The 25,605-nt window shown below is 45.0% G+C and overlaps 1 long non-coding RNA gene across 1 annotated transcript; it reads right to left on the reverse strand.

Moving 5' to 3' along the window:
- Positions 1-8,271: 8,271 nt before the first annotated feature.
- Positions 8,272-10,416, reverse strand: LOC119959851. Its single transcript, XR_005459306.1, has 2 exons — positions 9,694-10,416; positions 8,272-9,443 (listed from the first exon to the last, which is right to left on the reverse strand). It is a non-coding gene; the product is annotated as an uncharacterized LOC119959851 (long non-coding RNA).
- Positions 10,417-25,605: the final 15,189 nt, after the last annotated feature.

Here is a 25,605-nt window from a genome sequence, read left to right on the forward strand (position 1 = left end):
GGGTTCCCTGGTGCACAGAGGTGGCTGGGCTGGGGTCCAGTCGCAGTGGGGGTTTCCCTGGTGAATGGGCCTAAACGATGGCTGCCATTGTGAGTTGTTGTGGATGATGGTCTCACTCCCGGCACAAATTATTTATGAATTGTGGGATGTCCTAAAGGGAAGGGGTGAAATGGAGAAGATAATCCAGTCAGTCGATAGAGCAGCTTCCTGAGTGAGGCCTCGCCTTCAGTCCTTAGAAATCCTGCTGCATGGGGTTTTGAACATCCTGGTTGATTCGGGGAGATGGGGCTGGAGAAGGAATATCTGTGTGTCCCGTCTCCCGAGGGGAGCTGGGGATGAATTCCAGGCTGAATTTAAGAATAGGCGGACATGTTTTCAACAATCTCAATTCGCAGGTTCAGTTGTGTTGAGTTTGACGGAGAACATTGTATCCGCTCTTCGAGGCCTGGGGTCGATCGGGGACCCTGACCACTGGTCTTACATTGACTTGTCCTCGGTGTTCTTTGGGAAGGGCAGGAGGGCTGGACATAATAATAATATTCGCTTATTGTCACAAGTAGGCTTCAATTAAGTTACTGTGAAAAGCCCCTAGTCGCCACATTCCAGCGCCTGTTCGGGGAGGCTGGTACGGGAATTGAACCCGCGCTGTTGGCATTGTTCTGCATGACAAGCCGGCTGTTTAGCCCACTGTGCTAAACCAGCCCCTCCTCGGTAATTTTTTACGGGCGTTTCGGGACGACGACATGGCGGGGGTACAGGGGCTTTGGGGGATCTCTGGATGGATCCAGATTGTTGCTCCATGATCCTTGGTGGCTGTGGCTTGTCCAATCTCCCTGGATGGTTATATTTTTCTGCAGTTTATCATTAAACCTGACCTTTGTTTCTCTGTGACTTTACTCCTGATTTTGTATTATTGCTTTTTAGCCCGGCAAGGGTGTATGATATATGAGCAGTGAGGGGTTGTTGCCTGTTACCCTGTGAAAACAGCACTGAGGTGGTTCTATGACATGAGGGTTGTGTAGTATTTACCTGTGTTTTTATGTGCTATAATCCTTGCTTTTACACTGAGGAGTGAAGTCTGTTGTGTTGTGAGCCTTGGCAGGGTGCAGTATCCTTGGTTGCTTTATGGAGTAGAGCCTGCACCATAGGGCCATGTTCATGGCTTTATCCTGAGATCCCCCACACTTTTCAATATCCTTTCATTCTCTGTGTGAAGGGATGCAGTGACCATGTCAATTATAATCTGAACCAATTGTATGAATATTTGCTGCGTGTGTGTATATAATATACACATGGAATATGTGATATACATATGGTATAATGATCACTTTACTGAACTTGACTTTGGGGATTTGTTGCATCTTGTGATTGAATGTATCCCCCTTCGGACAAAAGGTTTTGTGAATTATTTCTGAACCTTTTCTTTATTTTGGGGGTAAAGAATGTTGACTGGACCCTGTATAGGTGCAGACAGGTCTCTGATCTGAGAAAAATGCTTTACAAAGTGTCCCTGGCACCTCATTATGATTGGAATTGGGGGAAAGTCTGTTTTGGAGCAAACCTCAGCAGGGTATGGAAATCTTAGCCTAGATTTTCTTTAGGTGTATGAGCGATCGCTACATGTGAAGGCGTGAACCATTTTACCCTGTTTTCATGGCTTTATCCTCTTCTCCCTCTTTCTCCAGTTTATCCATTCACCTTTTCACCCGGTATAAACAGAGGCACCAAGTTTCATCCTGTCTTTTTCTGTATTCATGCACACTGAAGGATTTCTGTACCAGTTGAGGGTTTGTTGTTTTATTTGTAAAAACAGAAAAACTCTTAATAAAAATATATATTAAAAAAGTGACCCAGTTCGAGATTCTCCAACACGAGGAAACATCCTCTCCACTTCTACCCCTTAGGATCTTACATGTTTCAATCTTAAGCTCCACGGGATACAAGCCTTAGCCTGTCCAACCTTTCCTCACAAGCCCATTCCTTAGTGGCTGCACCGCGACAGTATTGGGTCAGATTGGTGAAGATCACCTCCTGGTGAAGAACGACACAAGGTTCAGGAGTAAGAAAGCTCTCCATGTTTCAGTTTGGTGATGTCAAGACATTGAAGTCACTGAAATAATGTTGATTTGATGTAAAATAGCTGAAATAAGGCAGTTTATTGAGACTGGTGTAGTCTCTAGTGAGATATCCTTTCTGTTGAGTATACCTTCTATGAACAAGGTACAAATGCAACTGAACATGGAGCAAGATAAGGCAATTGGTTTTAGAGAGTCAGTGGATCTGAAGTTTACTCCATCAGGATATTATTGTATCCCTTAACAATACCTAACATTTCTATTTTTAGTGTTTGAGATGGCTTAATAGCATCGGCTGATAAGTATAGAGAAAACATTTGTCTTAAAGCTGCAGACTAACGGCTCACCTTCGCTGTTGAAGATGAAAAATCCTGCTAAAAGGTACGGGGTTGGTTGATGCATATAAAAGGCTGTGGATGGCGACAAAGTGGTTAGCACTGCTGCCTCACAGTGCCAGGGATCCGGGTTCAATTCTGGCCTTGGGTGGCTGTGTGGCGTTTGCACTTTCTCTCCATATCTCCTCCGGGTACTCCCGTTTCCTCCCACAGACCAAAGATGTGCATGTTAGGTGGATTGGCTTTGCTAAATTGCCCGTGGTGTTCAAAAGGTTAGGTGGGGTCACTGAGTTACAGGGATCGGGCGGGGAGTATTCCGAGGTAAGGTCCCTTTCAAAGACTCTGGTGCACTAGGAATTTTATTCTAAAAGAGATTAATGCAAAGTGTGAAATCTGCAAAAGGAATGGGAGCACGCCATCACACCCTATTATAAACCTTCCCTTTGTCTCTGATTTTAACGAGGCAGTTGCCATGGATCTAAGGCAGGGGTGGGCAAACTACGGCACGACAAAGGTTTTTATGCGGCCCGCCAATGAGGTGCCCAGAATCATAACCGGCATTTTTGAAAAGCCGCTGAAGTAAATGCGCTTATTCAATAAGCGCATTTACTTCAGCGATTTTTCAAAAATGCCGGTTATGATTCCGGGCACCTCATTGGCGGGCCGCATAAAAACGCCGTAGTGGGGTGGATGAGTGGGGCTGTCTCATTGGTCGGTTTAGTTGGGTGTGCGACCAATAGGAGTCCAGGTTACAAACAATAAGCCTTATTATTGTTTGTAACCTGGACTCCTATTGGTCGCACACCCAACTAAACCGACCAATAAGGCAGCCCCACTCATCCACCCCACTACGCGCGTTTTTTTTTTTTTATAAATGTTTTTATTCAGTTTTCGTATTTTATATTGGACAAATTACAAATTGTTAGGAGAGAGAAAAAAAAAACAAACAAAAACAAACACGCAAAAATTAACACACATATTTACAGGTAAGCATCTTCGTAGTAGTAACTGCGCCCCCCCCCCCCCCCCTCAACATGTTTATTTAGCTTGGTTTTGGGCCTTAGCTAGCCATCGAACCCCCGTAACGAACCTGTAGCCCCCCCCCCCCCTCCCGCTACCTTCCCCCGACTATTCTTCCTCTTGTACATTGGCCACAAATAGGTCCCGGAACAGTTGCATGAATGGCTCCCACGTTCTGTGGAAGCCGTCGTCCGACCCTCGGATGGCAAATTTGATTTTCTCCATTTGGAGAGATTCCGAGAGGTCGGACAGCCAGTCCGCAGCTCTGGGCGGTGCTGCTGACCGCCAGCCAAACAGGATTCTACGGCGGGCGATCAGGGAGGCAAAGGCAAGGGCATCCGCCCTCCTCCCCAGGAATAGATCTGGCTGTTCTGAAACCCCGAAGACCGCCACTATCGGGCATGGCTCCACCCTCACTCCCACCACTTTGGACATTACCTCGAAGAAGGCTGTCCAGTACTCCACGAGTCTGGGGCAGGACCAGAACATGTGGGCGTGGTTGGCCGGGCCTCTTTGGCACCGTTCACATCTGTCTTCCACCTCCGGGAAGAACCTACTCATACGGGTTCTTGTTAAGTGGGCTCTATGTACCACTTTTAGTTGCGTCAGGCTGAGCCTTGCGCACGTGGAGGTGGAGTTGACCCTATGCAGTGCTTCGCTCCAGAGTCCCCACCCGATCTCCATCCCCAGGTCGTCCTCCCATTTCCTCCTTGTTGCGTCCAGTACGGTGTCGTCCCTATCTACCAGTCGGTCATACATGTCACTACAGTTCCCTTTCTCTAGGATACTTGCGTCCAGTAGGTCTTCCAGTAGTGTCTGTCGTGGCGGTTGTGGGTACGTCCTTGTCTCCTTTCGTAGGAAGTTTTTGAGCTGCAGGTACCGTAGCTCGTTCCCCCCAGCTAGCTGAAATTTCTCTGTCAGTTCGTCCAGTGTTGCGATCCTGTCGTCCGTGTATAGGTCCCTGACTGTCAGTGTCCCCCCGTCCTGCCTCCACCTTTTGAAGGTGGCGTCGGTCAGTGCTGGTTTGAACCTATGGTTGTTGCAGATGGGAGCCCTGTTCGACATTTTGGTCAGGCCAAGTTGCTGCCGCAGTTGGTTCCAGGATTGGAGGGTGGCTGTCACCACTGGGCTGCTGGAGTGTTTTTTGGGTGGGGATGGGAGTGCTGCCGTGGCGAGGGCCCGGAGGGAGGTTCCCATGCAGGAGGCCTCCTCCGCACGCACCCACTCAGCTTCTGGCTCCTGGATCCATCCCCTTACTCGCTCGGCTGTTGCTGCCCAGTGGTAGAGTTGTAGATTCGGGAGGGCTAACCCTCCCCTGGTTTTTGTTTTTTGTAAGACCTTCTTTGGGATCCTAGCATTTTTACCCCCCCATACGAACGCCATGATGAGTTTGTCCAGCGCTTTGAAAAAGGCCTTGGGGATGTAGATCGGAATGGATCTAAACAGGAAGAGGAACCTGGGCAGTACGTTCATTTTGATCGTCTGAACTCTCCCCGCGAGGGAGAGCGGGAGTGTGTTCCATCTTTGCAGGTCCTTTTTAACTTCCTCCGTCAGGCTGGTGAGGTTCCATTTGTGGATCCCTTTCCAGTCATGGGCTATTTGGATCCCCAGGTAGCGGAATTTATGTCGGGCTTGTTTGAACGGCAGCCCCTTTAGTGCTGCCCCCCCCCCCCCTTGCGGGTGTAATGGGAAGATCTCACTTTTGCTCATGTTGAGTTTGTAGCCCGAGAAGGCTCCAAACTCTTTCAGGAGCGCGATGATCCCGTCCATGCTGCTTTGTGGGTCCGAGATATAGAGGAGCAGATCATCCGCATAGAGTGAGACTCTGTGCTCTCTACCTCCCCTTCGGATCCCCCTCCAATTTTTTGCTGCCCTGAGCGCGATTGCTAGCGGTTCGATTGCTAGTGCGAACAGCAGCGGGGACAGTGGGCATCCTTGTCTGGTGCCCCTGTGCAGCTGGAAGTATTGGGAGTTGGTATTGTTGGTCTGTACACTCGCCATGGGAGCGTTGTACAGGAGCTTTACCCAAGCGGTGAACCCTGTTCCAAGCCCGAACCGCTCCAGTACCTCTATGAGGTATTTCCATTCGACTCTGTCGAAGGCCTTTTCTGCGTCCAGGGAGACGATCACCTCTTGTGTTCTCTCCCCGGAGGGGGTCATTATCACGTTCAGCAGGCGCCTGATGTTCGCGGTCAGCTGTCTACCTTTGACAAAGCCCGTCTGGTCCTCTGTGACCACCTCAGGTACACAGTCTTCTAGCCTTTTGGCTAGGATTTTGGCCAGTATTTTGGCGTCTGCGTTCAGCAGAGATATGGGTCTGTATGACCCACATTCCGTTGGGTCTTTGTCTTTCTTAGGTATCAGCGAGATTGAGGCCTGTGCTAACGTGGGTGGCAACGTGCCCCTAGCTAGCGAGTCTGTGAACATCTCCCGCATGTGCGGGGCCAGCGCTGTCGCAAATTTTTTGTAGAAGTCCGCCGGGAATCCGTCCGGTCCCGGCGCCTTCCCCGCCTGCATGGAGCTAATGCTGTCCATGATCTCTCCCAGTGCTAGTGGTGCTTCCAGATCCCGTTTTCTGCCCTCTCCCACAACTGGTATGTTCAGTCCGTCAAGAAACCGGTTCATCCCAGCCTTCCCCGTTGGGGGCTCTGAGGTGTACAGCTCTTGGTAGAAGGCCTTGAAGGTTTTGTTAATCTTCTCTGGTTCTGTTTCACTACGCGCGTTTTTATCATTGACTCGGCTAGGCTGTGCTTCTGTCAGTGTTAAGGATCAGCACAAGCAACTTGACACCTGATTTCAACAAACTGGTAAATGACTGCAGTCAGATGCATCATTCTCATTGACATTGTTCTGTTACTTACTGAGTTACTTTGTTTTTCAAACAAATGTGCTTTTTTTTCTTTAAAGACCTTTTATTTTGGCTATTTAAAATATTAATTATTTTACTTAATATACTATGCGGCTCTTTAAAATTGTGAATTTCCGAATGTGGCCCTTGCACGGAAAAGTTTCCCCACCCCTGATCTAAGGTATGGGACAAAGACAGGAATATTTTCATTCTAAACTTTAGCCTTGGTAACTAAATGGTAATCCGATTTAGTTTTTCTCGAATAATACATGGCAAGGCCAAAAGGGTTATTCTCGACAAGTCATGGAGAAATGGACAGGGACTGGATCTGGGGCACCAGTTAAGTATCTGACTGATGGCAGTGAATTTACCAATGACAAGTTTGGAGACGTGTATGAAAACATGAACATTTTGGTCATGAACATTGCAGCTGAAAGTGCTTTCAGCAACGGACTCTGACAGGAATCACAAGGTGATCGATGAAATGCTGCAGAAACTCTCAGCTGATCAGCCTAACTGCATGCTGTGTTTGAAAGCTGCCTAAATGCAACAGGTTAGCCTGGTTTGAACGTTTTAGATCACTAATCTGCCTGTCTTTATCCACTGCCACTTGCTCAAATCTCCCCTGATGTTTTTCCTTCAATCTTTGTATCTCCTTCTGCCGTTCCTCTTTCGATTTCTTTATCTCCTCCTGTCTTCCCTCTTTAATTTTGTGAACTCCTTCTGCCTGTCGCCTTTTAATTTCTTTACTTCCTCCTGCCTGTCGCTTCTAATTTTTTCTAACTCCTCCGGACTCTCTTTTAATGTTTTATCTCCTCCCGACTTTCCTTTTTTTAATGTCTTCATCTCCTCCTGACTCTCCGCGAGCTGTCCGCGGACGGTCATTAGGACCTCCTCTGTTCCTACTAGTTGCGCCAAGCAGCACACTACCGCTATCGCTTTCTCATACTTGAGCGCACGCTTTCCCGGTGCTTTCTTCAGGTCCTCCCAACAGATTTGTCCTATTGCTCCAGGGCCTGTCTCTGTATTCTCACAAAATTCTGCCCATAGGGACCATCCTTTCCTCTTTATAAATTCTCAAATTTTCTCCTCCTATATGGGACACTTTGCAACCTGCGAACTCCGGTCGCTCATCTCTGGCCACAGGGAAGGTGTCGGGAGTCGATTGGACGGGGTACGACTTATGGGCTATTTTCCTGTCCTAATCCCTCTGAGTTTGAGTACAAACTAACAGAATGTACCCTGTTCTCCCTGTTAATAATGCATGCAGTTAGTACAACCCGAAATTAGCGATTTGTCCATCACGGAATATATACCTGTGGTTTCTGATTATTAATTAGGTTTGTGGGATTTTTCAGAGCAACAATTGTTACAATTGTTACTAGGGGCAGCAGGGTAGCATGGTGGTTAGCATAAATGCTTCACAGCTCCAGGGTCCCAGGTTCGATTCCCGGCTGGGTCACTGTCTGTGTGGAGTCTGCACATCCTCCCCCTGTGTGCGTGGGTTTCCTCCGGGTGCTCCGGTTTCCTCCCACAGTCCAAAGATGTGCGGGTTAGGTGGATTGGCCATGCTAAATTGCCTGTAGTGTCCTAATAAAAAAGTAAGGTTAGGGGGGGGAGTTTGTTGGGTTGCGGGTATAGGGTGGATACGTGGGTTTGAGTGGGGTGATCATGGCTCGGCACAACATTGAGGGCCGAAGGGCCTGTTCTGTGCTGTACTGTTCTATGTTCTAATCGCATCCCATCTGGTGTTGCCAATGTTGTGCCTGCCTAAATCACAGTGTATCTTAACCCATATACTGCGGACAAATGACTGTGAAACTGTTTCATACAATGGTTCAATATTTATTCACCATCACACAATTGTTACTGTAAATTGATCACACACACTTAAGTCAAACGACAAAGCTATTATGCACAAGACCTTAACTTAACTTCAAAGTGACTAGCAAGTCCCAGATATTGGCCTTTATCTGTATCCCGAATCTTGTGGTCCTCAATGTTCAGTCCTTGGTCTGGTCTGTCCCTGGCTCTGGTCCTCCTTCAGTTGGTCGGGTGATGGTCTACTTCGCCGACCAGTGGAAGTCACCGTTGTTGGTTATTGCTGCAGAGAGATTCTAAAGTTGTGCAGAACCCAATTTAAACCTGCTTGAATTTCCTCCCCTTTGGAGGGTGGTCTCTTGGTCATTTGTCAATCAATTGATGAGGGATCAATCAGCCTGATCGATCCAGTCCAATCAGGGGCTGCCACGTCAATTTTGGGGTGGGCATTCAGTGACCATGCCTGGAAGTGTTCGGGGCAGGTAGGCTTTCCAAAGGAATTTAGGTGATGCTGTGTCTGGTAAAGAAGCGTGAATGACAGGACAATTCTATTGTTCCTGGGATGGCCTGGAGATGGCCATTTGCTTATGTTATTTGCATCAACCTGTAAAATCTTTTGAAGTCTGCAAACCCTTTTGCTGCAACTTTGTTTGATCTGTTCTGCAATCTGCCTGTCCATAAAACCTGACCACTTTTCCCAGCATGCCTTGCTGGACACCATTTTAGGCGGCCACAGAATAGAATGTGAACTGGCACAATACATAAAAATGGATTGGAAAAGTTTCTATGGCTACATAAAAAGGAAATGTTTGGCTAAAACAAAGATTTGTCCATTCCAGATGGAGTCAGGAGAATTTATAATGAGCCACCTCGTTCAACACTCTGGGATGTAGATCATCAGCTTTTGGGGTTTTATTAACTTTCAGCCCCATTAATTTCTCCAGTACGACATTTTCACCAATACTAATCTCTGTCGGTCCCTTGGTTCTCTGGTGTTTTGGGGACAATTTCTGTATCTTCCTCTGTGGAGTCAGACTCACATTGTTCAGTTTCTCTGCCATTTCCTTACTCCCATTATAAACTCTCCTGTCTCTGCCTGGAATGGACCCACATTGGTCTTTGCTAATCTTTTCCTTTTCACATTCCTGTGGAAGCTTTTCCAGTTGGATTTTATGTTTCTCGCCAGTTTACTCTCATCAGTTTCTTGGTCCTCTTTTGCTGAATTCTAATGGATCTCATGAATCTTTAACTTTTCTTGTTCTCCACGGTTACACTTTTCCTGTTGGACTTTTGTTCCTTGAAGGAATCTATATTTGTTGCATACATGCTGTCAGGTGGATGTACCTTTTTTTTTTTTTTTTTTTTAAAAATTTAGATTACCCAATTATTTTTTCCAATTAAGGGGCAATTTAGCGTGGCCAATCCACCTACTCTGCACATTTTTGGGTTGTGGGGGCGAAACCCACGCAGACACGGGGAGAATGTGCAAACTCCACACGGACAGTAACCCAGAGCCGGGATCGAACCTGGGACCTCAGCGCCGTGAGGCGGTTGTGCTAACCACTAGGCCACCGTGCTGCCCCGGTGGATGTACCTTTAACAAATGGGTGTTTATCAAATAGCTGAAGTGATGTCAGTGTGTGGGTGGAGCTGGGCTGTCTGTCTTTCACTTTTGCTTTTGGGCTGGCAGCTGCAGTATGTTTTTGGTTTTGTTTCAGAGGTGAAGAGCTTCATTCACAGCAAGAAGATGTTAAGATCTCTCTCTGCAATCTAAGCATCACTTGATTGTTTCAAAGTTTCTGTAGAGAATTTAAACCTGCTGTCTTTATTTTAAAAGGGTTTAACTTGTGGATGTTGTTTGGAAAGTTATCAAGGGTTATCTATAGAATACTGTATCTTTTGTGGGGGTCAGCATTGGTAGTTGATAAACTGTTTACTGTGTGTTTATAAAATGTTAACTGGATTCATAGAATAAACATAGTTTTTGTTTAAACATACTTTAGCTCTCTGTTACATCACACCTGTAAAGAGGGCCCTTGTGCTCCCCATAGCTAAAATCTATTTAAAGTTGTGGGTCAGGTGAACTCGATGGTATACTTTGGTGTTCTCTAAACCCTGACCCATAATAAACTGAGGGCTAGTCTATCTTTTGTCTATCTTTTGTGATTGGGTTGGCTGAATGAACTCAAAGACAGTGAGGGAAAAGAAAAGGAGAGGAAAAGAAAAACGAGAGTGTTTGAACTTCAGAAAATGACCATGAAACATGAGTCAGTTAAAATTGGCGGATGTAAAGGGAAACATACAGTTGGAGGATGGTGATGAGGATAAAGAGAAAGAGCGTCTTAGTCAAAGGCTTGGTGGTTAGCTATTTAAATATGACCAAGCATTGCCAAGATTTGATGAGAAACAGATTGAAGCCTTTTTCATTTCATTTCAGAAGGTGACTGAACAAATGACAAGGTCACAGGACATGTGGGTATTACTGATTCAAACAAAGCTGGTAGGTATGGCCAGTGAAATGTTTGCATCACTATCAGAGGAGGTATCTGGGACGTATGAGGAGGTGAAAAAATCCATCTTGGGTGCATATGAACTAGTGCCTGCAGCCTGCAAAGGTTTAGAAATTTAAGGAAAGAACCTGGTCAAACATACATGGAATTTGAATTGATCAGTGTAATTTTGATAGGTGGATGAAAATAGACCAAACATATGAAGCTCTTAGTGAAATTATACTTTTTGAGAAGTTGAAAAATTCAATTCCTGATGTAGTGAGAACTCATGTGGAAGAGCAGAGGGTTAAAACTGCGAGGTTAGCAGCAGAAATGGCAGATGATTATGAATTAGTTAATAAATCAAAGCTTGGTTTCTGACATGAGTTTCAGCCTGTGAGGGTCAGAAACTGGGGAAAAGAGAAATACTCAAGTGGTAGAGGTAAAGGAGCTCTGATGGGAGATAATGAGAGCGTACCTCAGATTAAAAAGGAAATCCAGGTGGGTGGAAGGGAAATGAAAAGTTTCAAATGTTTTCACTGTAATAAACTAGGCCACGTAACGTCACAGTGTTGGTGGTTGAAGAAAAGCATGGGGAAGGCTGATGTGGTAAAACAGGATAAGACAGTGGGGTTCGTTAAAGTGGTAAAGGAAAGCCCAAGTGAAGCGAAGGAGGTGCAAAAGATTGTACAGCCTGATCAAGAGGTGACTGATAAGAAGGTGCCAGATCTCTTTAAAAATTTTACTTGTGTGGCTAAATTTTACTCATGTGTATCAGGAGGAGCAGGTAAAGAAGTCACGATTTTAAGAGCTATGGGAGCTAGTCAATCTTTAATGTCAGAGATGAGGAATTATGTAGTTTGGGAAGAATATTGCCAGAAATGGTGCTAATATGTGGAATTCAGGGTGAGAAGAGTAGTGTTCCATTATGTAAGGTAAGGTTGGAAAGTCCAGTGAAGAATGGTGATGTGGTAGTAAGAGCCAGAGAAACTATCTTGTCCAGGAATACAGTTTATCTTGGGTAATGATATAGTTGGATTGGAGGTGGGAGTGATGCCTACTGTGGTTGATAAGCCAGTGGAAAATTAGACAACTGAAGTGTTGAAGGACGAATATCCTGGGATTTTTCTGGATTGTGTAGTAACAAGGTCACAAAGTCACAGGTTAAGACAAGAGGAGAAATCAAAGAGTGAAGATGAAGTTGAAGTGCAATTGCCAGAAACGATTTTTGATCAGATGGTTGGAAAAGAACAAGAACAGGGGGAGGATGAGGAGGATATTTTTAGCTGAGGAAAATTGGCGGAGTTACAACAGAAAGATATAGAAATAAAACGGACATATCAGAAAGCATACACGGAAGGGGAATCTGGGTGTATACCAGAATGTTATTACCGTAAAAACTATGTCTTGATGAGAAAATGGAGACCGTTTACATATGCAGGCGGATGAAAAGTGGGCAGAACTTCATCAAATGGTATTGCCGGTAGGATATAGAAAGAAGATGTTGCGAGTAGCACATGAGGTACTAGTGGGAGGTTATTTGGGAGTAAGGAAAACTCAAGCTAAAATTCAAAAACATTATCATTGGCCTGGACTGCAGAAAGATTAAGTTAAATTTTATTGATCATGTCACACATGCCAATTGATAGAGAAACCTCAAGCAGTGATAAAACCAGCGCCCTTAATACCCATTCCAGCAATTGAGGAACATTTTTACAAGTCTTAATTGATTGCATAGGACCGCTTCCTAAAATGAAAAGTGGGAATCAATATCTTTTAACTATAATGGATGTGTCTATTACGTTGCCTGGGGCAGTTCCAGTACACAATATTACAGCTAGAAAGATTGTGGAGGAATTACTTAAATTCTTTACTCAATATGGACTACCCACAGAAATACTATTGGATTAAGGATCAAATTTTACCTCAAGGTTATTCAAAGAAGTTATGGCTAGTTTAGGAATAAAACAATTTAAATCAACTGCGTACCATCCAGAATCGCAGGGAGCATTAGAAAGGTGGCATCAGGCATTAAAGACAATGTTGAGGACTCATTGTCACAATTATCCAGAGGATTGGGACAAAGGAGTTCCATTCGTACTGTTTGCAATTAGGGATGCACCTAATGAGTCAACCAAATTCAGTCCTTTTGAACTAATTTTTGGTCATGAGGTAAGAGGACCACTTAAATTGATAAAGGAAAATTTGGTGAGTGAGCAGTCGGAACTTACACTATTGGATTACGTGTCAAATTTTAGGGAACGATTAAATAGAGCAGGGGAATTGGCTGGACAACATTCAAAGTTGCACAAAATGTGATGAAATGGGTAGCGGACAAGAAAGCAAAAGTTTGTAGTTTTGCCAGTGGAGATAAAGTTTTAGTGTTATTACCAATGGTAGGTGAACCTTTAAAAGCAAGGTTTTGTAGACCTTATCAGATTGAAAGGAAATTAAGTGAGGTGAATTATGTGGTAAGAACGCCAGATAGAAAGAAAACTCACCGAGTGTGTCATGTGAATATGCTTAATAGGTACGTCGAAAGGGGAGAGGAAAAGGAGGAGGTGTTAATAATTTTAACTCAAAGTGACGAACCAAATCCAGATGACTTTGAATTTGACATAGAACATAGAACAGTACAGCACAGAACAGGCCCTTCGGCCCTAGATGTTGTGCCGAGCAATGATCACCCTACTCAAACCCACGTATCCACCCTATACCCGTAACCTAACAACCCCCCCTTAATCTTACTTTTTTAGGACACTACAGGCAATTTAGCATGGCCAATCCACCTAACCCGCACATCTTTGGACTGTGGGAGGAAACCGGAGCACCCGGAGGAAACCCACGCACACACGGGGAGGACGTGCAGACTCCACACAGACAGTGACGCAGCCGGGAATCGAACCTGGGACCCTGGAGCTGTGAAGCATTTGTGCTAACCACCATGCTACCGTGCTGCCTCAAATTAAATTGTAAAATGAGGATGTTCTTAAAAATTGGGATAAATTGTTGAGTTACCTTCCAGAGGAAAAACAAACTTTGGTGTTCGCTAATCCCTGGCCCATAATAATGTGAAATAAAAGTCGCAAAAGTCCCAGAGGACCATAGGCTGCTCTCCTCTTTGACAGAGAGAGAACTGACTGGAGGTGATTTAACCTGCGGGTCAGCCACCTCAGGCAAGGGGCCTGTTTGAGAAGGTGGGGCCTTCCTGAATAGAGTCAACCAGTACGGGAGTTGAATCCTCACTGTTGGCTTTGCTCTGCAACATGAAACAGCGGTCCAGCCAACTGAGCTGACCGACCCCTTGATAAATATGTAATAATTCCTTAAATATTAGGTATTCCCTGTACCAATCAGTTTCCCAGTCTACCTCAGACAACTTGCCCCTCATACCCTGATAGGTTTCTTGTGTGAGGACCACCCACATAAATTAAACAAAAGAACCAGGTAACCACCAGGGTCCATCTCCATGGCATCATGGCTTTGTGGGGTTTGAAACAGAAATGGAAACTAAATATCTTCTAACTTCCAAACACCCTTTCACCCTGTGATCCTTGTGCAATTTGAAGCCAGATATCAGCGACAAGGCTCAGAGAGAATCAGCCCACTGGAGGCAAAGTGGTGAGACCGGCCAGTCCAGCAGAAAGAAACCCTCCGACCATCCCCACTGACCACCTGTCAGAATGAACAAAATGCAGTCCTGGCTGTAGAGCAGAAACAATAACAGCAGAATCCAACCCCTGTAATCAATTGTGAAATTGTTGGTGTCACAGCAGGTGTGGTGAAACATGCAATCCCGTCTCACATTAAGAAGTGGACGGCGTCTCCCCAGTGTGAACTCGCTGGTGTGTCCGCAGGTTGGATAACCGAGTGAATCCCTTCCCACACTGAGAGCAGCCTCTCCCCAGTGTGAACTAGCTGATGTCTCCGCAGGTGAGATAACCGAGTGAATCCCTTCCCACAATGAGAGCAGGTGAATGGCCTCTCCCCAGTGTGAACTCGCTGGTGTCTCCGAAGGTGAGATAACTGAGTGAATCCCTTCCCACACTGAGAGCAGGTGAATGGCCTCTCGCCAGTGTGAACTCGCTGGTGTTTCTCCAAACTACACAGTTCAGTAAATCCTTTCCCACACTGAGGGCAGGTGAATGGCCTCTCCCCTGTGTGAATTAGCTGGTGTCTCAACAGGCGAGATGAATCACAAAATCCTTTCCCACACTGGGAGCAGATGAATGGCCTCTCCCCGGAGTGAACTCGCTGGTGTGACTGCAGGTGAGATAACTGGGAGAATCCCTTCCCGCACTGAGAGCAGGCGAATGGCCTCTCCCCAGTGTGGACTCGCTGGTGCTGCTGCAGGTGGGATGATTGAGTAAATCCTTTCCCACACTGAGGGCAGGTAAATGGCCTCTCCCCTGTGTGAATTCGCTGGTGTCTCAACAGGCGGGACGAATCACAAAATCCTTTCCCACACTGAGAGCACGTGAATGGCCTCTCCCCAGTGTGAACTCGCTGGTGTGACTGCAGGCTGTATACTTCAGTAAATTCTTTCCCACACTGGCAGGAGAATGGTCTCTCCCTGGTGTGAACTCGTTGGTGTTTCTGTAGGGTGGATAATTGATTAAATCCTTTCCCACACTGAGAGCATGTGAATGGCCTCTCCCCAGTGTGAATTCGCTGGTGTCTCAATAGGCGAGACGAATCACAAAATCCTTTCCCACACTGAGAGCAGGTGAATGGCCTCTCCCCAGTGTGAACTCGCTGGTGTGTCTGCAGGGTGTATACTTCAGTAAATCCTTTCCCACACTGGGAGCAGGAGAACGGCCTCTCCCCAGTGTGAATGCGTCGATGAGTTTCCAGCTCTGATGGGGCTCGGTATCCCTTCTCACAGTCCCCACATTTCCACGGTTTCTCCATGTTTTGGGTCTTCTCGTGTCTCTCCAGGCTGGACAATCAGTTGAAGCCTCTTCCACAGACACGGCACGGGTATGGTCTCTCCCCGCTGTGAATGTTATGTTTTTCAGGCTGTGTAACTGGTTAAAGCTCTTTCCACAGTATGTTCAGTGGAACACTCTCACTCGGGTGTGTGTGTGTATCTCGGTGCTTTTTCAGTCACACGGTGTTTTAAATCTTTAGCTGACAGTTCAGGCAAACATTTCTCCTTCTAGATTGAAAGGCCGACGATATTCAGGTTCCAGGGAATCCAGTGACTATCAGATCGAGACGTGACGTTTGAGATTTCTGTCTGTAATTCCTCCTCATCTAGTATCCTGTGAAAACATTTAACAAAATTTATCCCCGTCAGTACAGGACAGAAATACCTCATCTCAGCGTTCTCTCCAATTATCTGCCAGTTTCCCATAACCCTCGACATCCAGGTTCTGGCACCACACAACTATAATTCATCACTTACTCTGATTGCCTCGCACTCACCTACATAATCTTTGAATTAATATTTGTTATGATATCCCTGGAAGACATCGGAGGTTTGGTCTGGTCAGATTATGCCGGAAAAAGTCAAGAAATCATTGATAAAGCAGCGCAGGTGGATTCAGTGGGGATGGAGCTGCTTTTACAACATGGCAGCCTGACCCTCAGGAGGTCTCTTGACCCCGTGCTCTCTGGGGCTCTCTGGGAGGCGCCGAAAATGATGACTGCCGACATTATCCGTCTTATTGACCAGAGGCTGAGTGTCCTAGCTCAATATCTGTGAGCTCATGAAGCACAGCTGCAAAATGCCATGACGAGGCTCAATGATCCGGAGCAAGATGCCTCCTCGACAGAGGCAAGAATTCAATCCTTTGGAAATCAGCCGAGTGCCGTGGCGGAGGTCCTGGAGGACTTGGAGAACTGAGAGTCGGAGAAAGAAAATCCGAGAGGTCAGCCTGTCAGAAGGTGTGGAGGGTAAGGCTCCCATTAGGTTCTTCGAGGACCGGCTGCCATGTTTTCTCAAGCTGGATGTGAAACCTGGGTGTTTCAAATGAGAAAGGATACATTATATCCTGTCTCTGAGGCTGAGGGATAGTTTTCATCCCAGGCCTGTTATCATTCACTTCCACAACATGAAAGATCGCCAGAAGGACCTGGAGACGGGTACGGTGAGGTGGCACCTGGCTCCAGAAGGGAGGGAGGATTCAGGACTTTTCAGCAGCAACACAAACAAAGTGTCGAGGCTTCGATGAAGTTCAAAGGCAGCTCAAGGGGGTGGGGAGTGAATTATGTCATGTTTTATCCTGCAACCCGAAAAATGGTATCCATCAAGTCTTTCAATAATCCAACTCTTTGGGTCACGATTTCAAGGTGAGAGGGGGAAAGTTTAAGGGAGATGTGCGTGGGAAGTGTTTTTACGCAGAGGGTGGTGGGTGCCTGGAACGCTTTGCCAGCGGAGGTGGTAGAGGCCGGTACGATAGCATCGTTTAAGGTGCATCTAGACCAGGGGTGGGCAAACTTTTCCGTGCAAGGGCCACATTCAGAAATTCACAATTTTAAAGGGCCGCATAGTATATTAAGTAAAATAATTAATATTTAAAATAGCCAAAATAAAAGGTTTTTAAAGAAAAAAAAGCAATTAATTTTTATTAATTAATATTTTAAAGTAGAAACTTCACATGAAACACATGTTGTGCCGAGCAATGATCACCCTACTCAAGTCAACGTATCCACCCTATACCAGTAACCCAACAGCCCCCTCCCCCCCCCCCCCCCCCATTAACCCAAAATATCTTTTTTTTTGTTTTTTTGTTTTTTATGACTTGATCTTGGTGGGCCGCATAAAGACCTTTGGCGGGCCGCATGCGGCCCGCGGGCTGTAGTTTGCCCACCCCTGATCTAGACAGATATATGAACGGGCGGGGAACAGAGGGAAGTAGATCCTTGGAAAATAGGCGACGGGTCTAGATAAAGGATCTGGATCGGCGCAGGCTGGGAGGGCCGAAGTGCCTGTTCCTGTGCTGTGGTTTTTTTGTTTAACTATTGCCTTGACCTTCATTCAACCCATGAAGGGAGCGGCTGGTCCTCCAGCCAATCAGAGTGAATGAGGGGGCGGGACTGGGCTCAGTGACGCATGCGCAGTCTGATTAATGGCGACGTGAAGGTTCTTTCTCGGATCCACAATCCGTAAAGGGTGGGAATGGCAGGTCGGACAGATCAGCCGGATCGTTGGACACACTTTATAAACATGTTATAGAAACAGGAAACCTGCAAAAATACCCTACCGCTACCCGGTGACCTGAGCGCGGACTGTAGCGTTCTGACAGGACAAAGCGGCCGCCATCTTTGTTGCGCAGTGACAGCAATGCGCATGCGCACGCTCCTTTTAAATTGGGTACTCGCAGCAGTGCACATGCGCGCCCGCCATCTTTATTGGGGCAGTAGCAGCAGAGCGCAGGCGCAGTCGCCATCATGGTTGGGGGCAAATTTTTAAAAAATGTTTCTTCGTGTCAGAATGTCCATCACACTGTTTCACTCTGAGTATTTATAAGGCAGAGCAATGATATATGTCCAGGGCAGTGACAATAATTCGTATTGTGCCTTGACCAGAATAAAACTTTCAGACTTTTCAGAGAAACTTTACAAAATAACAATTGACATTGAGCCACAGGAGCTGTTAGCTTTTGAGGTGAACCTAACTAGAGGAAAGTAAGTTATAGAGTCGCAGAGTTTTAAGGAGGAAACTTCAGAGCTTATGGCCCAGCCAAATGATAAAAGACCAGAAATGAGCGTCAGAAAAATCAGGAATGCTGCACTGGCCGGAATTAAATGAGGGCAGAGATCTCCAAGAGGCGGGGAGGAGTTGTGTGGGGGAGGGGGGGGGGGGGGTGCAGATTACAGAGATTAGGATGATCTATAGCAATAGAAGAATGAGAAATTTCAACTTTCGGTGCTTCTGAAAGGGAATCATTTGTAGATCAGTGAGCACAGGGGATGGGTAAACAATACTTGTTGTGAGTAAACACATGGGTAGCAGAGTTTTCGATGGGATAGAAGGGGTTGTTTAACATTGAGGGCTGACTGGGAATGCGTTAGAAAAAATTGGTCGAGAGGTAACAAAAAAATGAATGATGGTTTCCGTAACAGATAAGAAGACACTAAGACGGAGTCAGGCTGTGTTACTGAGGTGGAAATAGGTGATCTTTGTGATGGTGTGGATATGTGTTTGGAAGCTCTTCAGGGGTGACATATTTCACCAGGATTGTGAACAGGCTGCTTCTGCCTCAGTCATTTGGCAGGGACAGGGATGGAATTAGTGGCTGAAGGGTTTAGTCTTCTCAATATTTAAAGAGGAAATTTCTGCTCCTCCAATACTGGATGTCAGACAAGTTCGGACAGTGCGTCCCTTGAAGTGGAACCTGCAGGGGATGGTTTTATGAGCAGGTGCTCTTACTGTGCGACTGGGTTCAAGACATCATCTGACCTCACTGTACACCAGCGAATTCACACTGGGAAGAGGCTGTTCACATGCTCCCAGTGTGGGAAGACATTCATTCAGTCATCCAGCCTGCTGACACACCAGCGAATTCACACTGGGGAGAGGTCATTTACGTGATGCCAGTGTGGGAAGAGATTCAGTCATCCAGCCTGCTGACACACTAGCGAATTCACACTGGGGAGAGGTCATTTACCTGCTCCAAGAGTGGGAAGAGATTCACACGTTATCCAGTCTACTGACAGGACAGACAAGCAAATTGTTGATACTAACCTATCTAATGCATGCAATAAGGTTGAGTGGTATCAGAAATGGTGAAAGTAATGTCAATAGCACAACAGAATGTAGCTTTCAATGATTACATTCACTGCCGTTTTTCTTAGATGATTTAACAGGATGTGATTGTAACATAAATAGATGCGTTATGAATTTGATTATAGCATTTGCTGGCTGGCTGGAAGACTTTAAAGTTTACTTTAACGTACCTAACAGCAAGTCAGAACTTGAAGCCAAAATTATGCTTCAACCCTGGTTCAGCAAGTGATGCATCAACCATGTGCTTAAACATTTATTTACAAGGTGCAGATTGTTGCTCGGAGTGAGAAGTATGGGTCATTGCAGGGAACTGTGCTCAGAATCAAATCTGCTCTACCTGACTTTGGGAATGTTTGCCGATCGTTTATGCCAAAAACCAAAGATGGAAGAGTGCACAGCCTGCAATTAAACCACCATTTCTCACCTTGATCATGAGGAACAATCTGCTCATACAATTTCAAAATAAAAGATGAAAGTGATGCATTTGGAGGTGTTGTTCTTCTCTGGTTTTGTAAAATTGAAGTCAAGTAGATGGAAATAAAACTATCCCATGCTGAATGTTCTTTTAATTTTACAAGCACAGGATGCGTAAATGCTCCTTCAATTGATTTGATGCCATCAGATGGTTTTTGTCAGCTTTTTATATTGTTACTTGAGGAAGTTTGGGTATAGGATCGACACTGATACCACACTAGTTAAAACTTACAGGCCAGCAGAATCCAAGTACTCCCATTACTGTCCAAATATGTAAAATCTCAAGCCTCTAAATAAGGTAGATATGGACCTATTGCACCCTCTTTCTTTTGTGTCATAATTTCAGCGTTAATAAAGTAGTGGTTTGAAACATTCGTGAGAATTAACGAAAGAAACCGTTACAAAGTAGCAGTTATGTTGACAACTTAATCAAATATTTAAATACCATACTAATATAAGACAGATAATACTGATCTTGTACAGTGCAGACTTTTGCTCAACTGGTCCGGATATAGCCTTTATCCATTTACAATTTGTGCTGACAAACATCTATATAACTGGTTTTCCATCTGCATCCAAAATGGTTCCACTGGATAGTGGGGGAAAAAATTTCATGGCTGGAATAAATATTCCTTATTATTGACCCTCCTGAAATTTCCATCGTATATAAATATATGATTTTGATTTGATGTGATTTATTGTCACTTGTACTGAAGTACAGTGAAAAGTATTTTTCTGCGGCCGAGGAGCGTACACAGTACGTACATAGTAGACACAAGAATAATCAACAGGAACAATGACAAATGGTACATCGACAGAACAGTGATTGGTTACGGTGCGGAATTATATAAGAGGAAAATAGTTTTAATAGGTCAGAACGCTGATCGGAGATAAAAGAAAGGGACAGAGGGAAGGAGCTCACAGAGAGTCGCCATACTCCGGAGCCATCTTGGGAAACCCCGTGTCTGCATGGGTGTCGCCCCCACAACCCAAAGATGTGAAGGGCATGTGGATTGGCCATGCTAAATTGCCCCTCAATTGGATTTGTTTAAAAAGTAAGACCAATACTGTACCCTGTGCTCCACATGCAGTCTCACCAATGCCCTGTATAACTGAAGCTTAACCTCCCCAGTTTGTATTCAATTCCCCTCACAATAACAGTCTATTAGCTTTCCTAACTACTTGCTGTAGCTGCATGCTAGCCTTTTGTGATTAATGTACAGTAACACCTCGGTCCCTCTGTGTCTCAGAACTCTGAAAGTCTCTCACCATTTGGACAATATGCCTATTTTATTCTTCCTCACAAAATGGGCATTTTCACATATTATTCTCCATTTGCCAGGCCTTTGCCCACTCACTTAGCCCATCTATGTCCCTATGTGGCTGTCTTGCATTCCTCACAATTTAGTGTCCCACCTTTCTTTGTGTTATCTCCAAATTTAGCAACAGAACCTTCAGTATCTTCATCCAAGTCATTTATATAAATGGTAATAAGTTGAGTCTCCTGTACTGATCCCTGTGAGACACCACTCATCACATCCCACCAATCAGAAAAATACCCATTTATGTCCACTCTTTGTTTCCCACTGGTTCACCAATCTTCAGTCCAAGCCAGTATGTTACCCTTTATAGCCTGAGTTTTTATTTTCTACAATAACCTTTGATATGACAACTTATCAAATGCTTTCTGGAAATCTAAGGACAATACAGTCACCCGTTCCCCTTTATCCAGTCATGTGGTCCATCAAGTAACTCTGATAAATTGGTTAAACGTGGTTTTCCTTTCACAAAACCATGTTGACAGTGCCTGATTGCCTTGAATTTTTCTGAGAGATCTGACATAGCATCTTTAATAATAGCTTCTAACATGTTCCCTATGACTGATGTCAGGCTAACTGGCCTGTAGTTTCCAGCCATCTGTCCCCCTCCCTTTGTGAATAAAGGAGTTACATTATTTTCCAATTTAATAGAATCTTCCTTGTATCTAGTGAATTTTGGACAATGAAACGAGTGCATCAACTCTCTCATTAGCTGCTTCTTTCAAGACCTTATGGTGAAGTCCGTCCGAACCCGGGATTTTGTCAGCCTGCAGACTCAAAACATTGCTCATTACCACTTCCGTGGTGGTTGCAATTTTCTTTCCATTCCTTCCTGATTTACAGATATTTCCGGGATGTCATTTGATTCCTCCATACCTGATCAATTCATTTGCCAAAACCTTACTTTTCATTGTTCATTTCCCAGATGAGCTTTCCGGAGAATCAACACTTGAATTATTTACTTACACAAATATCTATAGAAACTCTGTCTTTATATTTCTAGCCAGCTTTCTCTGGTACTCTAATAATAATAATTGCTTATTATCACGAGTAGGCCTCAATGAAGTTACTTTGAAAAGCCCCTAGTCGCCACATTCCGGCGCCTGTTCGGGGAGGCCGGTACGTGAATTGCTCCCCCACTGCTGGCTTTTTCTGCTTCATAAGCCAGCTGTTCAGCCTAATTATTCCCTCCTTATTAATATTTTTGTGTTTATATTCTATGCTTTATATTCTGCCCAATGTTCTGACCCGAAATCTGCCTTTGAGCAGTTACATGCTTTGTAAAAAACATTGATATGTCTTTAACTTTTTTAGTTAAAGAGAGATGCTGGGCCCTCCCCTTGGAATTTTCCATTCTCACTAGAATGTATCTATTCTGTTTATACTGAAATATCCCTTTCAATGTCTGCTACTGAATATCTATTGACCTGACACACAAGCTCATTTGAAAGTTCATTTAAGCTAGCTCTGCTTTCATACATTCATAATTGTTCTTATTGAAGCTTAACTTACTCGTCTTGGACTCAATCTTCTTCCCCTCAAACTGCATGTCAAATTCAATCATATTATGATGGCTGTTACCTGGGGATGTCTTCACCATGAGGTTATCAATTAATCCTTGCTGCACAATACCCAGCCTGGTGTTACCTGACCTCTGGTTGGCTCCAAAATTTGCTGATTGTAGAAACTATGGCAAGAACATTCTGTGAACTCCTCACCTATGCTACCTTCAACAATCTGATGTTTCCAGTCTAATAGTAGACTAAAATCCCCCTTGATTATCGCTGTACCTTTTCTGACAGACTCCCATTATCTCTTCCTTCACACTCTGTCCTACTGTGTCGTTACAATTAGGAGGCCTGCACACCACACCCAGAAGTAAATTCTTGCCTTAACCATTTTTCATCTCAAACCAAACCACTCCTACATCCTGATTTCCTGAGCTTATATCATCTCTGTCTAATGTGCCAACAGCATCAATAATTAACAACGCCACTTTTCCACCTTTTCCGAGATTTCTGTCCTTCCTAAATTTCACATACACTACAATATTCAGCTCACCACCACCTTTTGAAGGGAAATGGATGATGGGCAATAAATGTTAGACTGGCCAGTGACACCCACATACCACGAATGAATATAAAACAATTCAGGCCCCAATCTATGTCTCTGAATGGCCATCAGATCGTACTTACTTATTTCTATAGGTGCTGCCAATTCATCAGTTTTGTTTCAAATGCTACTTGTGTTTTGCTGCAGAGCCTTTGGTTTTGTTCTTTTATTATTTTTGTAGCGTTTATCTAATGTAATTTTAAATGTGTTCTCTCCGTCTCTTCCTGCCACAGTCTGTTTATCATTTCCCATATTCTTACCTTTCTCTCTGGTCTTACTCTTTACTTTACCACATCATGCAGAACAAATCGGAAAAGATCCAACAATGGAACAGTCGGTAACAGGACATCAATCAGTCTCCTCCTATCTGAAAATGTAAATCGCTTATTGTCACAAATAGGCTTCAAATTAAGTTACTGTGAAAAGCCCCTAGTCGCCACATTCTGGCGCCTGTTCGGGGAGGCTGGTACAGGAATTCAACCGTGCTGCTGGCCTGCCTGGGTCTGCTTTCAAAGCCAGCGATTTAGCCCTGTGCTAAACCAGCCTCGATCTTAGAGAAATCAAGGACTGGAACACTGTCGTTAACACAAAGCAAATTTTATTAATCTATATCCAGAATATTAAACTCCGGCCGAGTCACAGGAATGATTACACATCAACTGAAACAAACTCCAACTGTCAGAATGGACACGGCTCAGTCCTGGATGTGATTAACAGCAGCAATAACAGAATCTAACCCCTTGTGAACTCGCTGGTGTTTCTGCAGGGTGAATGAATGAGTGAATCCTTTCCCACACACAGAGCAGATGAATAATGTCTCCCTGGTGTGAATGCGCTGGTGTTTCAGCCGGAGGGAATGCTGAGTGAATCCCTTCCCACACACGGAGCAGGTGAATGGCCTCTCTCCAGTGTGACTGCGCTGGTGAATCAGCAGATCCATTTTGCCTTTAAAGCTCTTCTCACAGGCGGAACATTTAAAAGGTCTCGTGTCAGAGTGAACACGTTGGTGTGAGGCGAGTTGGGCAGACTGAGTGAATCCCTTCCCACATTCAGAGCAGATGAACTGTCTCACCCCAGTGTGAATGCGCTGGTGTCTCAGCAGGGTGGATGACTGAGCGAATCCCTTCCCACACACACAGCAGGGGAATGGTCTCTCCCCAGTGTGAACCCGCTGATGATCCAAAAGTTTGCATAACTGAGCGAATGTCACCCCACACTCAGGACAGGTGAATGGTTTCTCTCCAGTGTGAATTCTCTGGTGTGTCAGAAGGTTGGATAACTGAGCGAATCCCTTCCCACATTCAGTGCACGTGAATGGTTTCTCCCCGCTGTGCATTCGCTGGTGTGTCAAAAGGCTGAATAACTGAGTGAATCTCTTCCCACACTCAGAGCAAGTGAACGGCCTCTCCCCAGTGTGAACACGCTGGTGTGTCAGAAGATTAAATTTGTTTTTAAAGCTCTTCTCACAATCGGAACATTTAAAAGGTCTCATGTCAGAGTGAACAAGTTGGTGTGCAGTCAGATGTGTTAGTCGAGTGAATCCCTTTCCACACTCGGAACAGGTGAATGGTCTCTCCCCGGTGTGACTGCGGTGATGAGTTTCCAGCTCAGAAGGGTAACTGAATCCCATCCCACATTCCCCACATTTCCACGGTTTCTCAATGGTGCCGGCACCCTTGTGTCTCTCCATTTTGGACGATCAGTTGAAGCTTCTTCCACACACAGAACATGTGTACAGTTTCTCCTCACTGTGAATGGTGTGGTGTTTTCAAGGCTGTGTAACTGGTTGAAGCTCTTTCCACAGTCAGTTCACTGGAACACTCTCACTTGGGTGTGTGTGTGTCTTTGTGCTTTTCCAGTCACACTTAAGTTTGAAATCTTTTCCCACAGACACAACAAACATTTCTCCTTCCACATTCAAAAGTTCATGACATTCAGATTCTCATCAAAGAGTGACTGTCAGATCTTGATGTGTTGCTTGATTTGAATTTCCAGTCTGTCAATCCATTCCTTGTAACCCTGTAAAATCAGTTTACAGGTCAGAAATTCAGAACAGATAATTCAAGTTTCTGGGGAATAATTGTTTCTCTCGTTTCCTAAAGCTGCAAATCCCAGTCCCACACTTTCCCCTTCCCACACACTCACCACAATGGTTTCCAGGTCATTAATACTGAGTGCAGATTTGAATTCCAGATTATCCCTTGAATTTAAATTCTACCATCTTCATTAACAAATCCATCTGTCTGAGTGCAGGATAGAAATCCTCCCCATTCTCTCCTCCTGCTCCAGGATCAGTAAAGTGAGTGAAAGATAATTTCTCCTGAACAAATCCATTGCTGCATTTCCTTCCTGAAGCCACATTTGTCCACTGGGGCCTG

This window comes from Scyliorhinus canicula, unplaced genomic scaffold, assembly GCF_902713615.1.
Source record: "Scyliorhinus canicula unplaced genomic scaffold, sScyCan1.1, whole genome shotgun sequence".
Taxonomy (NCBI): domain Eukaryota; kingdom Metazoa; phylum Chordata; class Chondrichthyes; order Carcharhiniformes; family Scyliorhinidae; genus Scyliorhinus; species Scyliorhinus canicula.